This window comes from Mixophyes fleayi, chromosome 5 (genome assembly GCF_038048845.1).
Source record: "Mixophyes fleayi isolate aMixFle1 chromosome 5, aMixFle1.hap1, whole genome shotgun sequence".
Classification (NCBI taxonomy): domain Eukaryota; kingdom Metazoa; phylum Chordata; class Amphibia; order Anura; family Limnodynastidae; genus Mixophyes; species Mixophyes fleayi.
The window spans coordinates 278,325,837-278,346,921 of NC_134406.1; the positions used below are offsets into that span (position 1 = coordinate 278,325,837).

The window sequence follows — 21,085 nt, forward strand, 5'->3', positions numbered from 1 at the left end:
GGCTTCACTGTTCCCTTTCTCTCTCCTCGGGATGGAGCCTCTCTTCTCCCTGATATTCATCTCCAACTAGGAGATAACACTTGACGTCCTCATCGCAGTGACAAGGCTGCTGTCACAGGGAGTTGTATGTTACACGCAGTGTTTGGACCATCTAGTTGCACAAGAGCGTTTTGCAGTGAGCACTCCTGAGAATTGCACTTATACAGTATAGAGTATAATACATGGGCAGTATGACTGCAGTTAATCATCTTTTGAAATATACTAACATTAAAGATAAATTACAAACAGAGAAAAAATCTGTGGAATTGAGCACAATAAACTTCTTCCTTTAGGATTAAATTTCTTCATTAAAATGAGCACATTTTTGTTAGTCAATGTGAGAGGAGGACGCTGGTCACGTGCAGACATTGGAGTCACACAGACAATACACAAGGCGGGGAACACACTACAGAAAAATTCTCTCCATGCGATATTGTTAACAATTTTATCAATGACTGAAAGTCCCGATCAGCAGCCGATTCCTGTGTACACACTAAACATGTTTTACAAGATTAACCATCAGATCTGTGCTCTTTATCTGTCATAACCATTGGCTAAAACGATTGTGACCCTGCACACTCCATAGAGATCTATGGACACTGCCGGTCCTGAGTGCTTACACACTGCAGGATTGGAACGACATCGTTCCATCGTTGAACGAGATTTTTAGTTCAGTTTAGAATTAAATGAAACGATAAGATGAGCTTTGGGGCAATAATCATTGCAGCGTACACACACTCGGACCGAACGGACGTTTATCGTGTGATGGACCCGAATATCGACTGAAGAGCCTGTAGTGTGTACCTGTAATATATACAAAAAGAAGACTTTATTAGTGAAGTAAAAAATATTTCAAGGAGGGCAGTGTGCATTGAGGAGGTGACCCCATTTTAAGAAGGTGAAATGATGAAGGTGATCACCAGGGATCCTGGCTGTATGTAACCATGTGAGTGTGAAATACATTGAAGATTGGGGGTTCCAGTAGAGGGACCCCCGCCAAAGTATAATAAATGTATCAAAGAAGTATTATCATTGGAAAGGGAGATGGTTTATTGATATGTAAAGTGGAAAATCCCTGAAAGACAATTTTAGCAACTCAGCTGCAAAATATTAGGGACTGTCCACTTTTATACCATGGCGGATTCAGAGGGGGGCAATCAGGGCGATGGTCCCAGAGGATCCTACCCAGTTGAGCTTTAACCAACTCCCACCCTACATACCAAGCAGGATTGTGATGCCGCTCCCGGTGCTCATGGACAGTTTGTCCCAAGATCTCCATTATTGAAGATCTGTTGATGGCTTGTATGAAACGTAGCTAGCGCTCAGATTCCGGGAACAAGGAAGGTCCCATTATTTGATGTACATGCTTGGATAAAGAAGGGCTGAACTGAATGTAACAAGCACAGCAGATGTCTGCAGGGAAATTGTACAATTATTTGGACAGCTTTGTCTCAGTGCCAAAAATACTCAACGTCAGAAGGAAATTGGGGACTTTCCATCCTGTCTGTTCCATCTTACTGCACATTTAGTTTCTGGAAATCAGAAGCTGGGTGATATTTGAGCATATTGTTCCTTTAGCTGCCCCCAATATCCAGGGTCAGAGCTACTGTATGATGCAGTGATCAACCAAAATGAGAAAGGACAAAGTCACACACAGTAAGGACAAATGTCCCTTATAATGCAGCAGCAGATAGTCGTCTGCACCTCTGGAACAGCTGCTGAGCTGCCGAAATAAGTCACTGTAGATAACTTCCAATTATCTGCAATCTGCCCCTACCCCTGAAGTGGAGTAGGCTCCAACGCTCATAGCCTGGGCTGGTTACTGCTAATGTAGCGGGCAACCATTTATGTTAAATAAAAGTTATTTTCTTTGATATGTGTATATTTTACAGTGATGCAACAGATGCAAGTGGACTCTAGGTGCCAGGGCATGCTGGTGCTTGTAGTTCTGCACGTTCCAGTATGCTCTGGCAGCCATGGGTATGCAGCAGTTGTAGTTATTATTATTATTATTATTATCTCGTATTTATAAGACGCCACAAAGTGTCCTCAGCGCCGTACATGACATATACAGAAAGCAGCGATATGTTACACAAAACATGATACATGAAGAACAAAATACAAAGACCAGACATACTGAATGAATAAATATACAGGTAACACGGTAATGTAGATCAAATTATATGAGGGACAGTGAGTGAGAGTGATGGTAGGAATCAGCGGGAAGAGGTACAGATGGTGATGGAATAGTAGAAAGAGAACACAAGAGAGAGGGCCCCAATCCTGAGAGTTTACATCTTAATGGAAAGGGGGAGACACAAATAGGGTGGTACTACCTGGGGGAGAGAGCTGGGACAAGGACGTTATGAGGAGGACTGATAGACTTGAATAAAGAAATGAGTGTTAAGGACATGCTTGAAGCCTTTGAAAGTAGATGCTAACCTGATGGAACGTGGAAGATGGTTCCACAGCTGGGGAGCAGCCCGGGCAAAGAGTCGGGAGTGGGAAGAGGTGATCACTGAAGTAGTGAGGCGGCGGTCACAGGCAGAGCGGAGGGGGCGGCTAGTAGTGTAGGTAAAGATGAGGTTGAAGATGTGGGGGGGGGGGTTGATTGAGAGCTTAGAAAGTGAGGATGAGGAGTTTAAATTTAATTCTGTAGGCCATGGGATGCCAAAGTAGGGACTGTTGGAGGGGACAGCAGAGATAGATCAGCGAGAGAGAAAAGTGAGGCAGGCAGCAGCATTGAGGATAGACTTGAGAGAGGCAAGGTGAGAGCCAGGAAAGCCAGAGAGAAGGAAGTTACAGTAGTCAAGGTGAGATATTACAAGAGAGTGAATAAGGGTTTTGGTGACTTCACTGGTGAGAAAGGGCCGTATCGCGGATATTTTCCAGAGGTGGAAGTGGCGGGATTTTGATAGGGACAAAACGTGAGGTTTGAAGGAGAGGGAGGGGTCGAGGATGACCCCAAGGCATCAGACTTGAGGGACAGAAAGAAGGGTAGTATTATTAACAGAAATAGAGAGGGGGGAGGTGGGAGAGCCCTGAAGTGGGGAGGAGATTAGTTCAGGCTTGGAAATAAGAAGTTTAAGAAAGCACTGGGACATCCAAGATGAGATGGCCGAGAGCCAGCAGCAGACAAGAGACAGAAGGGAAGGGGAGAGGTCAGGGGATGAAAGATAAATTTGGGTATCATCAGCATAGAGGTGGTATGAACAAAACCTTGGGGAACACTGACAGGTAAGGGAAGAAATGGGGGGGGATGTGGCATCATGTGTAGAGACTGAGAAGGAGCAGTTGGTGAGGTAAGAGGAAAACCAAGAGAGGACAATGTCACAGAGGCCTATAGATTTGAAAGTTTGCATAAGGATTGTGTGTCAAAGGTGTCGAAGGCAGCAGAGAGATCAAGAAGGATAAGAAGGGAGTAGTGTCTTTTGGATTTAGCGAAGAGAATGTCGAAAGGGGGCAAAAACCGGATTGGAGCGGGTCGGGGAGGTGAGACGGTTGTAGACAACTCATTCAAGAATGGAGGCAAAAGAAACAAGTGAAAGAGGGTGGTATTTAGAGAGATAGGCAGGGTCAAGGGATGGTTTTTTGAGTATGGGGGAGACAAGAGCATGTTTAAAGCAGGAGGGGAAGATTCCAAAGGAGAGGGATAGGTTAAGGAGGTGGGCATGATGAGAGCAGGCCTCAGGAGAGAAGGAGCAGAGAAAGTGGGAGGGGATAGGGTCCTGGGGGCAGGTGGAGGGGGTGAGGAGGAGAAAGGAGGTGAGGGGGAAAGATGGTGGAGGGGACAGCGAGTCAGATCATGGTCACAGCAGAAGCAGAGAAGAGAGGAGTGGGATAGGGAGGGAGAGGGGGAGGGTGGAGGGGGATGAATATAGAAAGGTTGGACAAGGGAAACAGGGGAATAAAGGGATAGGACAGAAGTGAGAGAAGAGCAAAACATAATAATGCTAGAGAAAAGAATGGAATAGACAATTGAAAGTATGATACAAAGAAAGGAACCTTCAGATCAACCTCTGCGCTCGAGGTCCTCCTCATCTGGCATGGGCGAGTCTTTCCTCCCTCCTCAGTAGGCCGCCTTTACCGATGTCTTTGGTAAACACCAGTCTGAAGTCCTTCCACCTCGTTGGCCCTGGGATTGTCCCATCGACCTCCAGCCTGGCAAGAGGCATTCCCAGGGGCCAGGTTTTTTCACTTTCTCTCCCAAAGACCCAGGCCATGGCCAAATACATTAAGGAAAATCTTCAACGTGGGTTCATCAGACCATCTTCTCCTCCTGTTGGTGCCGGGTCCTTCTTCGTTAAGAAGAAAGTCTGGTCCCTATGCCCGTGTATTGACTACTGTGGTCTTAATGCCATCACTACAAAGAATTGTTATCCAATCCCATTAATCATGGAACTTTTTGACTCAATCAAGGGCACTAAGATATTTACTAAACTGGACCTCCGGGGAGCCTATAACCTCATCCATATCCAAAGTGGTAACGAGTGCAAGACCGCATTTAACACTCATGACGATCATTACAAGTATCTTGTCATGCCCTTCGGACTCTAAAAGCTCCGGCGGTGTTTCAAAGTTTTGTTTTGTTTTTTTCTCAAAACTTCCAAAATTATTTCCAAGGACTACTGGTGGCCCACTCTTCGTTCAGATGTTAAAGATTTTGTAGCCACTTGTGATACCTGTGCCTGGCATAATCCCTCTCGTCCAGCACCTTCAGGCCCCCTGCGCCTCTTCCTATTCCAGCCAGACCATGGTCACATATTTCCATGGATTTCTTCACAGATCTTTGTCCCAGCAAGAGGTTAGACACGGTTTGGGTGATAGTTGACTATTTTTCTAAGATGGCCCATTTTGTTCCTTTGGTTTGCCTACCATCATCTGCAGTGCTGGCTCAGCTCTTCATCAAGGAGGTTTTCAAGTTACACAGCTTTCGTTTCCAAGTTTTGGCAAGCTATTTGCAAGCTTCTCAACATCCAAATGAGCTTTTCCTCAGCCTATCAGCCTCAGTCAAATGGACAAACGGAGGGGGTCAATCAAGACCTTGAGATCATTATTAGAATGTACTCCTCCATTAATCAGGACCATTAGTCTGATCTTCTGCCATGGGCTGAGTTCACCTATAATAATTTCTACTGATAAGAAGCATCAAGCAGTTCCCGCACTGAAGTTCGGAGATAAGATTTGACTTGCTACAAAAAACATTCAGTTGAAGGTTCCCTGCATGAATTTTGCTCCACGCTTCATTTGTCCATTTAGGATCCAGCAGGTCATCAAATCTGTTTCTTTTAAATAGAAGCTTCCTCAGACATCAACGCTCCCTCTTTACTTAAGAGGTTCCATTCCAAAACCCCCAGGAAGCCCAATCCGAAGTCTTCAGTGCACACCTTTAAAGGGAGGGGGCGTAGTTACACATTTGCACCGCGGACCTAACGCTTGGGCTGCGGTGCACTCACCTACCCACAATCTCTGAGCCATCTGCCAGCTCCATGGCATGGCGGCTCCCCCTCACACCGTCAGTCTGCTTTCTGGGCCTGCTTTTATCACCTGTTCCTCCCATTCATAGGGAGACTGATAATCCCTCAAGATATTTAAGGCACCTGTTCCACAGGTGTAGTGGCTGTTCCTTGAATCACTCCAGCACTCAGATGTGACTCCATTTCCTCTCCTGCTCCTTGAATCAGAGAATATCACTTCTTGTCTAAAACAACTCTACAGATAACCACAGTGGTCTCCATATCTTCTGCAGACTATCGCTCCTTGTCTCCAGCAACACTGCAGCTATCCACAGTGGTCTCCATAACTGCTGCAGACTATCGCTCCTTGTGTCCAGCAGCTCCGCAGCTGTCCTCAGTGGTTTCCATACCTCCCGCAGACCATCGATGTTTGCGTTCTAGCAGACTCTGCCGCCCTTCAGCTATCCTAATATCCAGCAGCTACTCCAGACCATGAGGCCTTATCTAGTCTCTATTGGATCATCATCTTTTCCCAGTCTCTGGGATCTCTTTACTTGTCTCGTCCGGCACTCAGAGGAACGCAGTCTGCGGGGCAGAAGCCCTGCAAAGTCCATACCTCCTTGTGGGGGTCGCTGGTGTAAACCATCTGCATCATCAGACTCCGTACCTTTGGGATCAGTAACGCCTAGCCAGACAGGCTTCTAAGATCTGACCATCATAATGACTGTGAGAATACTTCTGTGATCACCAGAATATGGGATCTGTATTATATAGTGCTCTTATCACTAGAATAAATGCTGTGTGATGCGTGGAATTTGGGTGATAGGGTTATGTTCCTGTGGGGTACATGACGTGGAATTAGGAGGTGATAGGGTTACGCTCCTGAGGGTACATGAAGTGTGGAATTAGGGGGTGATAGGGTGACATTCCGGGTGGTGCATAAAACGTGGAATTAGGGGGTGATAGGGTTACATTCTTGGGGGTACATAACACGTGGAAATAGAGGGTGATAGGGTTACATTCCTAGGGGTTCATAACATGTGGAATTAGGGGGTGATAGGGTTACATTCTTGGGGGGGTACATGACAGCAGAATTAGGGGGTAATAGGGTGACATTCCTGGGGGTACATGACACGAGGAATTAGGTGATAGGGTAACATTCCTGGGGTACATGACACATGGAATTAGGGGGTGATAGTGTTACATTGCTGGGGGTACATGACACATAGAATTAGGGGGTGAAAGTGTTACATTCCTGGGGGTACATGACACGTGGAATTAGGGGGTAATAGGGTTACATTTTTGGGGGTACATGACACAAGTAACTAGGGGGTGATAGGGTTACATTACTAGGGGTACATGACACGTGGAATTAAGGGGTGATACGGTGACACTCCTGGGGGAACATAACACGTGGAAATAGGGGGTGATAGGGTTACATTCTTGGGGGTACATGACACGTGGAATTAAGGGGTGATACGGTGACACTCCTGGGGGAACATAACACGTGGAAATAGGGGGTGATAGGGTTACATTCCTAGGGGTACATAACATGTGGAATTAGGGGGTGATAGGGTTACATTCTTGGGGGTACATGACACGTGGAATTAGGGGGTGATAGGGTTACATTACTAGGGGTACATAACACGTGGAACTAGGGGGTGATAGGGTGACATTCCTGGGGGTACATGACACGTGGCATTAGGAGGTGAAAGGGTGACATTCCTGGGGGTACATGACACGTGGAATTAGGGGGTAATAGGGTTATATTCTTGGGGGTACATGACACGAGTAACTAGGGGGTGATAGGGTTATATTCTTGGGGGTACATGACACGTGGAATTAGGGGGTGATAGGGTTACATTCCTGGGGGTACATGACACGTTGGAATTAGGGGGTGATAGGGTGACATCCCTGGGGGTACATGACACGTGGAATTAGGGGGTGATAGGGTGACATTCCGGGGGGCATATGACACGTGGAGTTAGGGTGTGATAGGGTGACATTCCTGGGGGTACATGACACAAGAAATTAGGGGATGATAGGGTGACATTCGTGGGGGTACAGGATACATGGAATTAGGGGGTGATAGTGTTACATTCCGGGGGTACATGACACGTGGAATTAGGGGTGATAGGTTTTTTCACTTTCTCTCCCAAAGACCCAGGCCATGGCCAAATACATTAAGGAAAATCTTCAACGTGGGTTCATCAGACCATCTTCTCCTCCTGTTGGTGCCGGGTCCTTCTTCGTTAAGAAGAAAGTCTGGTCCCTATGCCCGTGTATTGACTACTGTGGTCTTAATGCCATCACTACAAAGAATTGTTATCCAATCCCATTAATCATGGAACTTTTTGACTCAATCAAGGGCACTAAGATATTTACTAAACTGGACCTCCGGGGAGCCTATAACCTCATCCATATCCAAAGTTGTAATGAGTGCAAGACCGCATTTAACACTCATGACGGTCATTACTAGTACCTTCGGACTCTAAAAGCTCCGGCGGTGTTTCAAAGTTTTGTTTTGTTTTTTTCTCAAAACTTCCAAAATTATTTCCAAGGACTACTGGTGGCCCACTCTTCGTTCAGATGTTAAAGATTTTGTAGCCACTTGTGATACCTGTGCCTGGCATAATCCCTCTCGTCCAGCACCTTCAGGCCCCCTGCGCCTCTTCCTATTCCAGCCAGACCATGGTCACATATTTCCATGGATTTCTTCACAGATCTTTGTCCCAGCAAGAGGTTAGACACGGTTTGGGTGATAGTTGACTATTTTTCTAAGATGGCCCATTTTGTTCCTTTGGTTTGCCTACCATCATCTGCAGTGCTGGCTCAGCTCTTCATCAAGGAGGTTTTCAAGTTACACAGCTTTCGTTTCCAAGTTTTGGCAAGCTATTTGCAAGCTTCTCAACATCCAATTGAGCTTTTCCTCAGCCTATCAGCCTCAGTCAAACGGACAAACGGAGGGGGTCAATCAAGACCTTGAGATCTTTATTAGAATGTACTCCTCCAGTAATCAGGACCATTAGTCTGATCTTCTGCCATGGGCTGAGTTTACCATAATAATTTCTGCTGATAAGAAGCATCAAGCAGTTCCCGCACTGAAGTTCGGAGATAAGATTTGACTTGCTACAAAAAACATTCAGTTGAAGGTTCCCTGCATGAATTTTGCTCCACGCTTCATTTGTCCATTTAGGATCCAGCAGGTCATCAAATCTGTTTCTTTTAAATAGAAGCTTCCTCAGACATCAACGCTCCCTCTTTACTTAAGAGGTTCCATTCCAAAACCCCCAGGAAGCCCAATCCGAAGTCTTCAGTGCACATCTTTAGAGGGAGGGGGCGTAGTTACACATTTGACCCGCGGACCTAACGCTTGGGCTGCGGTGCACTCACCTACCCACAATCTCTGAGCCATCTGCCAGCTCCATGGCATGGCGGCTCCACCTCACACCGTCAGTCTGCTTTCTGGGCCTGCTGTTATCACCTGTTCCTCCCATTCATTGGGAGACTGATAATCCCTCAGGTTATTTAAGGCACCTGTTCCACAGGTGTAGTGGCTGTTCCTTGAATCACTCCAGCACTCAGATGTGACTCCATTTCCTCTCCTGCTCCTTGAATCAGAGAATATCGCTTCTTGTCTAAAACAACTCTACAGATAACCACAGTGGTCTCCATATCTTCTGCAGACTATCCCTCCTTGTCTCCAGCAACACTGCAGCTATCCACAGTGGTCTCCATAACTGCTGCAGACTATCGCTCCTTGTGTCCAGCAGCTCCGCAGCTATCCACAGTGGTCTCCATAACTGCTGCAGACTATCGCTCCTTGTGTCCAGCAGCTCCGCAGCTATCCACAGTGGTCTCCATAACTGCTGCAGACTATCGCTCCTTGTGTCCAGCAGCTCCGCAGCTGTCCTCAGTGGTCTCCATAACTGCTGCAGACTATCGCTCCTTGTGTCCAGCAGCTCCGCAGCTGTCCTCAGTGGTTTCCATACCTCCCGCAGACCATCGATGTTTGCGTTCTAGCAGACTCTGCCGCCCTTCAGCTATCCTAATATCCAGCAGCTACTCCAGACCATCAGGCCTTATCTAGTCTCTATTGGATCATCATCTTTTCCCAGTCTCTGGGATCTCTTTACTTGTCTCGTCCGGCACTCAGAGGAACGCAGTCTGCGGGGCAGAAGCCCTGCAAAGTCCATACCTCCTTGTGGGGGTCGCTGGTGTAAACCATCTGCATCATCAGACTCCGTACCTTTGGGATCAGTAACGCCTAGCCAGACAGGCTTCTAAGATCTGACCATCATAATGACTGTGAGAATACTTCTGTGATCACCAGAATATGGGATCTGTATTATATAGTGCTCTTATCACTAGAATAAATGCTGTGTGATGCGTGGAATTTGGGTGATAGGGTTATGTTCCTGTGGGGTACATGACGTGGAATTAGGAGGTGATAGGGTTACGCTCCTGAGGGTACATGAAGTGTGGAATTAGGGGGTGATAGGGTGACATTCCGGGTGGTGCATAAAACGTGGAATTAGGGGGTGATAGGGTTACATTCTTGGGGGTACATAACACGTGGAATTAAGGGGTGATAGGGTGACACTCCTGGGGGAACAAAACACGTGGAAATAGGGGGTGATAGGGTTACATAACATGTAGAATTAGGGGGTGATAGGGTTACATTCTTGGGGGTACATGACACGTGGAATTAGGGGGTGATAGGGTTACATTACTAGGGGTACATAACACGTGGAACTAGGAGGTGATAGTGTTACATTGCTGGGGGTACATGACACATAGAATTAGGGGGTGAAAGTGTTACATTCCTGGGGGTACATGACACGTGGAATTAGGGGGTAAGAGGGTTACATCCTTGGGGGTACATGACACGAGTAACTAGGGGGTGATAGGGTTACATTCTTGGGGGTACATGACACGTGGAATTAGGGGGTGATAGGGTTACATTCCGGGGGTACATGACACGTGGAATTAGGGGTGATAGGGTTACATTCTGGGGGGCACATGACACGTGGAATTAGGGGGTGATAGGGTGACATTCCTGGGGGTACATGACACGTGGAATTAGGGGTGATAGGGTTACATTCTGGGGGGCACATGACACGTGGAATTAGGGGGTGATAGGGTGACATTCCTGGGGGTACATGACATATACAATTAGGGGGTCCTAGGGTTACATTCCGGGGGGAACATGACACATGGAATTAGGGGGTGATAGGGTGACATTTTGGGAGGAATCAGGGGGTAATAGGGTGACATTCCGGGGGACACCTAGTTTTGCCTGGAGCACCAGCTGCTGACTCCAGGACCATGGATTATGTAGCACACTGGCCATGCCGCTGGTGGTTGTTAGGTTAACCAGTTCCCAGCCAGCTCTGTAACACTGCACAGGGCAGCTGAGGGCTGCACAATCCTCCAAATGAGTTAACAACGCAGTGTGATTACACATTCATGCTGACAGCAGGACTAATGCCTCCCATCCCCCCCATCCTCTCAGCTTTCACCCCCCTTATCCTGCTGGCTGCAGACTCTATACCACAAGCAGAAGACGCAGACTGCAGAGAACCCAGCTCTCTGGGCCCCTGGCTGGGTAAATATATACATGGGGGTCAGATGCTGTTGCCCTAGTTGCCCAGGTCTGATCACCTGTCCTGGGTGCAGCTGGATGAGTGTGAGTGTGTGCGCTCTGGTCATTGTCACCAGGAAATGAGCAGCATTGGAGGGAGGGGGGAGAGAGTGCTGGGGGGGGGGGGGGGGGGGGGCTCATCCTTTCCTTCCATTCCTGCTCCCATGATTTTCTGCGCTGCTGTCCTCAGATGACCCTGATAGCTGGGTACAGACTCTGCTCTCTGTGTGCTGTAGCAGAAATCCAGCCGGGTCAGCAGACTGTGTGTTACATGTGTGACATATAAAGTACAGTGTTACATGTATGACAAATACTGTACACTTACATGTATGACATATAAAGTACACTGTTACATGTATCATATATACTGTACACTGTTACATGCATGACATATAAAGTACAGCAGTGTTACATGTATGACATATAAAGTACAGTGTTACATGTATGACATATACTGTACACTTACATGCATGACATATAATGTACACTGTTACATGTATGACATATAAAGTACAGAAGTGTTACATGTATGACATATACTGTACACTGTTACATGTATCACATATAAAGTACACTGTTACAATTATCACATATACTGTACACTGTTACATGTATGACATATACTGTACAATTACATGTATGACATATAAAGTACACTGTTACATGTATGACATATACTGTACAATTACATGTATGACATATAAAGTACACTGTTACATGTATGACATATAAAGTACACTGTTACATGTATGACATATAAAGTACTCTGTTACATGTATGACATAAACTGTACACCGTTACATGTATGACATATAAAGTACTCTGTTACATGTATGACATATAAAGTACTCTGTTACATGTATCACATATAAAGTACTCTGTTACATGTATGACATATAAAGTACTCTGTTACATGTATGACATATAAAGTACACTGTTACATGTATGACATATAAAGTACTCTGTTACATGTATGACATATAAAGTACTCTGTTTCCTGTATCACATATAAAGTACTCTGTTACATGTATGACATATAAAGTACTCTGCTACATGTATGACATATAAAGTACTCTGGTACATGTATCACATATAAAGTACTCTGTTACATGTATCACATATAAAGTACACTGTTACGTGTATGACATATAAAGTACTCTGTTACATGTATGACATATAAAGTACTCTGTTACATGTATCACATATAAAGTACACTGTTACGTGTATCACATATAAAGTACTCTGTTACATGTATTCTATGGGGAGACGTATGTGGGGTTAGACGTGTGTGATTTCTGCACTAAGTGGGATTTTCTCACAAAGTGGACGAAAATGCACAGTTAGACAACACAGTTGGACAAACATTGGACTACATTTGACTTGCTTTTACTCCCATCAATAAGCAACATCTGCCGAAGCCTATTTCAGCACTACTTGTCTATTTATATGGAATACTGCTAAGAGGTAATTCTTAAAATACCCTTGCTTTTTGCTTTTACCCCTTTTATCACAATGTTTCACAAATTGCTTTTCTTAGTCTCATTTCATGGCATGATCTTTAGGACTGTGTCATCTTTCACCCCTCCACCAACACACAAATTTGTTCATATTGCACCTGCATTACTCCACTCACCTCTATTTAACACCCATGAACTGTTGTCCTATTTATTATCTCTAACAAGTACAGCCTCCACCTGTCGCCAGAAAATAAAAGGCCACACATCTTACAATCCCCTTGCCTATCTTTCGCTCACTCTGCTTCTATTAGCTGGTGATATATCCCCTAATCCAGGTCCCCCACACTCCTCACACACACATACATCAGAACACTACCGTTCTATAGCAAACCTCAAACACATCACCTGTCTCCCCTCTCTTCCCAAGTCCTTTAAATGTGCCCTTTGGAATGCACGCTCTGTTTGTAACAAACTTACCTCCGTTCATGATCTCTTCCTCTCAAAAAACCTCAACCTTCTGGCAATAACAGAAACATGGCTTATGCAATCAGACACTGCCTCACCTGCAGCACTTTCACATGGTGGCCTCCATCTCACCCACACCTCCAGACCTGAAGGCAGACAAGGAGGTGGGGTTGGACTACTTCTCTCCCCACAGTGCACATACACAGTTCTACCAAATGTCCCATCACTCACGTTCACATCTTTTGAAGTACATGCTATTCGCATTTTTAATCCATTCTCCCTACGTGTTGCGGTGATCTATCGTCCCCCTGGAGCACACCAACAATTTATTGAGGATTTCTCTGCATGGCTCCCTCACTTCTTATCTTCAGACATCCCCACCATCATCATGGGTGACTTCAACATCCCCATTGATAACCCACCTTCCAAAGCTGCTTCCAAACTACTCTCTCTAACATCCTCACTTGACCTCTCCCAGTGGATTGAATCATCTACTCATAAGGATGGCCACTGCCTTGATCTTGTTTTCTCTAGACTATGCTCAGTTTCTAATTTTATTAATACACCCTTCCCCCTCTCGGATCATCACCTTATCAGCTACACTCTCACCCCCACTGCTCTAACCTCTCTACTGTCTGACTCAACCAAGCCTCCTCATACTCGTAGAAATCTTAATTCTATTAATCTTCAACAATTTTCCACCTCTCTCCAACACCTTCTCTCCCCTATCTCTACATTCTCATCCCCTGAGATGGCAGTACCTCATTTTCACCTAACCTTAGCAACGGCCCTTGATCAAGTGGCTCCAGCGACACTTCATACTACACGTCGACTTCGATGTCAACCGTGGCACACCAAAGCAACACGAAATCTTCAAAAACTGTCCCGTAAAGCAGAACGTCACTGGCGTAAATCTCGAAGCTCTAATGACTTCTTCACATATACTTCTGTCTACCACTCCTATCGAAATGCTCTGGACACTGCAAAACAAACATACTTTCAATCTCTTATCTATGCTCAGGCTTCTAACCCCAAACGCCTTTTCAATACATTTAATCATCTTCTCAATCCTCCCACCCCGAACCCTCCATCTACTATCAGTGCTCAGGATCTTGCTTCCTACTTCAAGGACAAGATTGACAAGATCAGACTAGAAATGGTATCCTCTTCCTCAACAAGCCATCAGCTCATTTCCTTCCCACTACCCTCTGACACCCTTTCTTCATTTGACCCCACAAATGAAGAGGAAATTTCTACGCTCTTCTTATCTTCCTACTCTACCTCCTGTCCTCTTGATCCTATTCCCTCGCAAATTGGTAGATCCCTGTCTTCTGTGCTCATTTCACCTCTAACTCAAATCTGTAATCTCTCACTCTCTACTGGCATCTTTCCATCACTATACAAGCATGCAGTGATTACTCCTATTCTAAAAAAACAAAACTCCGACCCAAACTCTCTCTCAAATTACCGTCCCATCTCTCAGCTCCCTTGCCCCTCCAAGCTTCTAGAGAGACTTGCCTACACTCGCCTCACACGCTTTCTTTCCGCAAACAACCTGTTGGATCCTCTTCAGTCTGGCTTTCGTTCTCAACACTCCACAGAGACTGCGCTGACCAAGGTTGTTAATGATCTGATCACTGCTAAGACTGAACGCCATTACTCTCTCCTAATTCTCCTTGATCTCTCGGCTGCATTTGACACCGTTGACCACTCTCTTCTCATACAAACACTGCAATCCCTAGGTCTTCAAGACACAGTTCTATCCTGGTTCTCATCTTACCTCTCTAATCGCTCTTTCACTGTTAATTTCTCTGGAGCCACCTCTGCTCCGCTTCCCCTATCAGTTGGAGTACCACAAGGCTCGGTGCTAGGTCCTCTGCTGTTCTCTATCTATACCGCTTCTCTTGGAAATCTAATAAGTTCCTTTGGCTTTCAGTATCATCTCTATGCGGATGATACCCAAATCTATCTATCCTCTCCTGATATCTCGACATCTGTGTTGTCCCGTGTAACTGACTGTCTTTCTGCCATTTCATCTTGGATGGCCTCTCGTCAACTCAAACTTAATCTTTCTAAAACAGAGTTAATAATATTCCCACCCGCCAACAAGAGCATACCTGACATTTCTATCTCTGTTGATAACATGACCATAAATCCCACCCCACAAGCTCGCTGCCTAGGTGTAATCCTTGATTCACGCCTATCCTTTGTTCCCCACATTGACTCTATATCTAAATCATGTTACATACATCTAAAGAACATTTCCAGAATCCGCACATATCTCACACAAGACACTGCTAAAACCTTAATTCATGCACTAATCATCTCCCGCATTGACTATTGCAATTCCCTCCTTACTGGTCTTCCCAAAAACAGACTCAAACCCCTAAAATCTATTTTACATGCTTCGGCAAGACTGATTTTCCTTGCAAATAGCTATTCCTCTGTTGAATCACTCTGTATGTCTCTACACTGGCTGCCTGTCTTCTACCGAATCCAATATAAAATACTTTTACTAACCTACAAGGCCATCAACAAAGCTGCACCAACATACATCTCCTCTCTTGTCTCAAAATATCTCCCAACTCGGCAACTCCGTTCTGCAAAAGATCTGCGTCTCTCATCCACCCTCATTACATCCTCCCATTCCCGGTTACAGGACTTTTTTCGGGCTGCACCCACTCTATGGAACTCTCTCCCTCGCACAATAAGACTCTCCTCTGTTCTACAAACTTTCAAGCGTTCTCTGAAAACCTACCTATTCAGACAAGCTTATAATATTCCTCAACCACCATCTTAACCTCACTACCTTTAGCCTGTTACACAATTTCACACAAGACAACTACCCCCGGAATAACATTGTTGTGTGACAGGATCATTTAGCTTATGAGTCACCCTACCTTTGCAGTCTGGCTGGGCCAAGATGCAAAATGTATACTTAACCTCATGTGTCAATCTCCCATTGTCCCATAGATTGTAAGCTTGCGAGCAGGGCCTTCTCACCTCTTTGTCTGTTTTACCCAGTTTGTTTATTAGTTTATTACGTTTGTCCCCAATTGTAAAGCGCTACGGAATATGTTGGCGCTATATAAATAAATGATGATGATGATGATGTATGACATATAAAGTACTCTGTTTCCTGTATGACATATAAAGTACTCTGTTACATGTATGACATATAAAGTACTCTGTTACATGTATGACATATAAAGTACTCTGTGTCCTGTATTACATATAAAGTACTCTGTTACATGTATGACAGATAAAGTACTCTGTTACATGTATCACATATAAAGTACTCTGTTACATGTATGACAGATAAAGTACTCTGTTACATGTATCACATATAAAGTACTCTGTTACATGTATCACAAATAAAGTACTCTGTTACATGTATCACATATAAAGTACTCTGTTACATGTATGACATATAAAGTACTCTGTTACATGTATGACATATAAAGTACTCTGTTACATGTATGACATATAAAGTACACTATTACATGTATCACATATAAAGTACTCTGTTACATGTATGACATATAAAGTACTCTGTTACATGTATGACATATAAAGTGCACTATTACATGTATCACATATAAAGTACTCTGTTACATGTATGACATATAAAGTACACTGTTACATGTATCACATATAAAGTACTCTGTTACATGTATCACATATAAAGTACACTGTTACATGGATCACATATAAAGTACTCTGTTACATGTATCACATATAAAGTACAGTTACATGTATCACATATAAAGTACTCTGTTACATGTATGACATATAAAGTACTCTGTTACATGGATCACATATAAAGTACTCTGTTACATGTATCACATATAAAGTACACTGTTACATGGATCACATATAAAGTACTCTGTTACATGTATCACATATAAAGTACTCTGTTACATGTATCACATATAAAGTACTCTGTTACATGTATCACATATAAAGTACACTGTTACATGGATCACATATAAAGTACTCTGTTACATGTATCACATATAAAGTACAGTTACATGTATGACATATAAAGTACTCTGTTACATGGATCACATATAAAGTACTCTGTTACATGTATCACATATAAAGTACTCTGTTACATGTATCACATATAAAGTACTCTGTTACATGTATCACATATAAAGTACACTGTTACATGGATCACATATAAAGTACTCTGTTACATGTATCACATATAAAGTACAGTTACATGTATGACATATAAAGTACTCTGTTACATGGATCACATATAAAGTACTCTGTTACATGTATCACATATAAAGTACAGTTACATGTATGACATATAAAGTACTCTGTTACATGTATCACATATAAAGTACAGTTACATGTATGACATATAAAGTACTCTGTTACATGTATCACATATACTGTACACTGTTACATGTATGACATATAAAGTACAGCAGTGTTACATAGATCATATAACGAAGAGCTTACTTCTTTGTAGTTGGTATAGCTGCTGCAACGCCTCTTTGCTGGTTCCTCTTTGCAGCTTACTTTGGATCAGGATATTGGATATTGGGCAGAGTGCTGAGGCAGGACAGCCGGGGGATGGATTAGACTATATTATTATTATTATTTATTTATTTATAAGACGCCAGATTCCGTAGCACCGGATACAGAAGCAGGTAACACATAGATGAGATAATACACGTCAGTAGCACAGATGAGTGTGAGTAATGCTATGTGGTCTAACACATTGCAGCAAAATACATGACAGGACATATGAGGGGGTCAGACAGCGGACAGACGTGGGACAATAAGGAGAGAGGACCCTACCCATGAGAGCTTACATTCTAGAGAGGGGGTACTATATCTGTATAACGACTGTTACACACCACTGGACGTGAGACGTGGGCCCGCTAACAGCACTGGAGATTGAGTGTCTGCTCATCACTCAGGTGATGGTTCCCAGGCACCAGCTGACATCAGAAGGCCGAGTGACTGTGGACAAGATACAATGATTGGGGTCTGTATTCCAGAAGACGTTTAGAGTGACAGATACACACAGGTTGTACAGAAACAGGATGGGTCAGTATCGAGTGTTATCGGCAGCACAGTACCAGAAGTAAAACAATTGGAACCTGTAACCCAAGCACAGGATTGTCCACTGAGCAGTTTGTAAATCCAGTGCACGTTGGCGTTGCCAAGTCCTATGTGTGCCCCGTCCGGAACAGGAAATGTATAAGATGAATGAAAAGGTGCAGACACGCGGCTGAGGAGAATACTAGATCCGCGAGTGGAGAATGGTCTTATGAATGACCTGTGTACATCCCTTACCCGGAGATTTCCATGTACATACGAAGGTCTGGTCCACGATCTCTTCAGAACTATAACCTTCCAGTCACCCAAGTGGTCTGACCCAAGAATCTGTTTCACTTCAAACTATGAATCAGAAGAGGATTTGGGGAAGAGTTCTTGGTGTTTAAGCAGTTGATCACTAACAGCTTGAGAAGAGAGATAAGGAAGGTATGATTAGGCAGTGGGGTGGGGTGGATACAATATTGGATTTTAGATTTTGAAGATTTTAATAATCCAAGAAAATGGTGATGTGAAAAGTGTTCATATCAAAAGTTCTCTCCATACTTCTAAGGCTAAAAGTTCTCAGTCTCCAAACAAGTAGCTTCTTTCAGCAGATAGAAATTTGGTTTTAGAAGAAACCACACAAGTGCCGAGGTCATTATGTGAGGACCAGACTGCCGTGCGCCAAAGGAAGACGGATCACGAAGAAAGAAGAAACGAAGGAAAGTATTTGGAAGCTTTATCACTGGCAGAGCAGAGAAGGCGTCTTCTGTCAGCCACATTGTGGAATGTTGTCCTAGAGCCAAATACCGAGCAACCATTGAGGAATATTGTTTTATAAATTGTTAATGATGATTTGTAAATCCCGGAAAATGTTGTATGGTCTTTGTCATATGGGGTGTGAGTGTAACACATCCGTGCTGGTGCTTCTGCCATGTTTCTATTTGATATTCCTAATAAAAAGCCAGACTTAGTCTGCCGGTCTTACATGAGGAATGGGTCATGATTATCTGCCACTTGTCTTGGGATATAAATCATAGCTTTGTAACTGGATTTGTGGACCTTAGTGAGAAGTTTGGATAAAATCAGACACTGCAGATGAGGAAGAGGATTGGTCTGGAAGTCGTCCATGAGCATCATACAGTGAAGAACTGAGGTTTGTGAGCGGGTCATGGATATAATTATTGTGGGATTACTCAGCCCACCAAAGTAAATCAGTCATCAACCTGTGACTGGAAATAAAGGCCCTAAAACATTGCTCTGGACATTCAATGGATTTTTTTAGTAAGGACTCTGAATTGTGGCCAAGATGTCATTTGACTCCCAGTTTATTGCATAAATTTCTCTAAAACGTGGCCATACATTGTACCCTATGGTCCCAGATATCCTTTATCCGTATTCTTTGGAGACAAGAAAACGTCTTTGAGAAGGAGTCAGACAAGAGAGGGCTGGTAGGAAATCTTCCAGAGGTATTAAATGGGACATTTTAGAAATACTGTTGACCATAGGATAAAAAAAACTTTTGCAACTAGTTGATCAGTGATTAAGTCTATCAAGACCTGAGTCCAGGGGGTATATTTACTAAACAGCAGGTTTGAAAAAGTGGAGATGTTGCCTATAGCAACCAATCAGATTCTAGCTGTCATTTTATAGAATGTACTAAATAAATAGTAACTAAAATCTGATTGGTTGCTATAGGCAACATCTCCACTTTGTCAAACCCGCAGCTTAGTAAATATACCCCCAGGGGGTAAATGTATCAAACTGTGATTTTATCAACGATTTGGAAGCGCCGCAAATTGTTAGAGATAACCGGCGATTTTATGTGCAAAGTCACCATATGTATTAACCTGTGATTTTGACTTTCCAAAATCCAATCTCTGGCGATTTGTGTCGATTTTAAAACGCCTATTTCGTCAAAGTTGCTGGAGATTAAACAGAAACTCACCCGAGTTTGAATTGAATATCTCCAGAATCAACGCACTGCTTTCTGTAGGCGAGATCGGCAAACATGTCAATGTTAATATAACAGGAGGCACAATGCAAGTTTGAGAAAAAAATGATTTTTGTTTTAGAGGGGCAAAAATTATTATCTTATGGCGGACAAATTATTTTATAAATAAATTAGTGGGACAAATTTCCTTAATGATGTATGTATAGGATTTTAATTTTGTTTTATTACATTATAGTAGTTTACTATTTCATTAATAGTGCGGCAATAATTATGTTTTTCTGATTGCCAACACCTAATATTTCCAGATGTGGACACCCTATAAAGTACGTGTTTGTGGCCCTACAAGTGGCAGGTAGATACATTTACCCCAGAACGTGGCAGTGACATAGGAGGTCCTGCAGGAGACCGATCACAGACAAGGATTTGTGTGTGAGGTTTATCTGGAGGTCTGATCACAAATAATAATTTCCAGGATCTATAACAAGTGTTGAGCTGTGGGAATGAAGTTCCCGTCGTTAGAATGAAGTTCTTTGGCCATAAAGGATTTCTATGGAGATGAACGTAGAGAATTCAAAATAAGTCAATTATGAGACTTCTTCCTGTGATTCAGTCATTGTTTTCAAATAAGTATAATCATCTGTTTCACATTTATTGGACCAAGGCAGGAATCAGCAAGAGATTGAATCAAATATTAAAAAGCTGTTTGGTGGTATTGAAGATTCTTGTGTCTGTATAGTGATAGGTAAGATTGCTCCTTCGAGGCCTCCATTCTTCTATCAGCCCTTTTACTGATGGAGGTTCCTGGTCTCCAATGGAGTATTTATCTCTTGGAAAAACTGTGTAGATAACAATCTGTAAGAATGACGTTTTATTGTATTAACCCTCAGATAATACCACATCTACCCCAACAGACCAAGCCCCCATCACCACCACAAACAAATAAAAAAAATAAATGTGACAGTAACCACGGTGGTGTACAGTAGAAGTGGCACAAAATGTACGAGGAAAGGAG

At 43.6% G+C, this 21,085-nt stretch overlaps 1 protein-coding gene across 2 annotated transcripts in view; it reads left to right on the forward strand.

Moving 5' to 3' along the window:
- Positions 1-10,879: 10,879 nt before the first annotated feature.
- Positions 10,880-21,085, forward strand: part of LOC142159416 (uncharacterized) — a 15,974-nt gene continuing 5,768 nt past the window's right edge. For both annotated transcript variants that reach the window (XM_075214293.1, XM_075214294.1), the window contains exon 1: positions 10,880-11,103. The gene's annotated coding sequence lies outside the window, so the exon portion shown is untranslated. The remainder of the gene's footprint in view (positions 11,104-21,085) is intronic.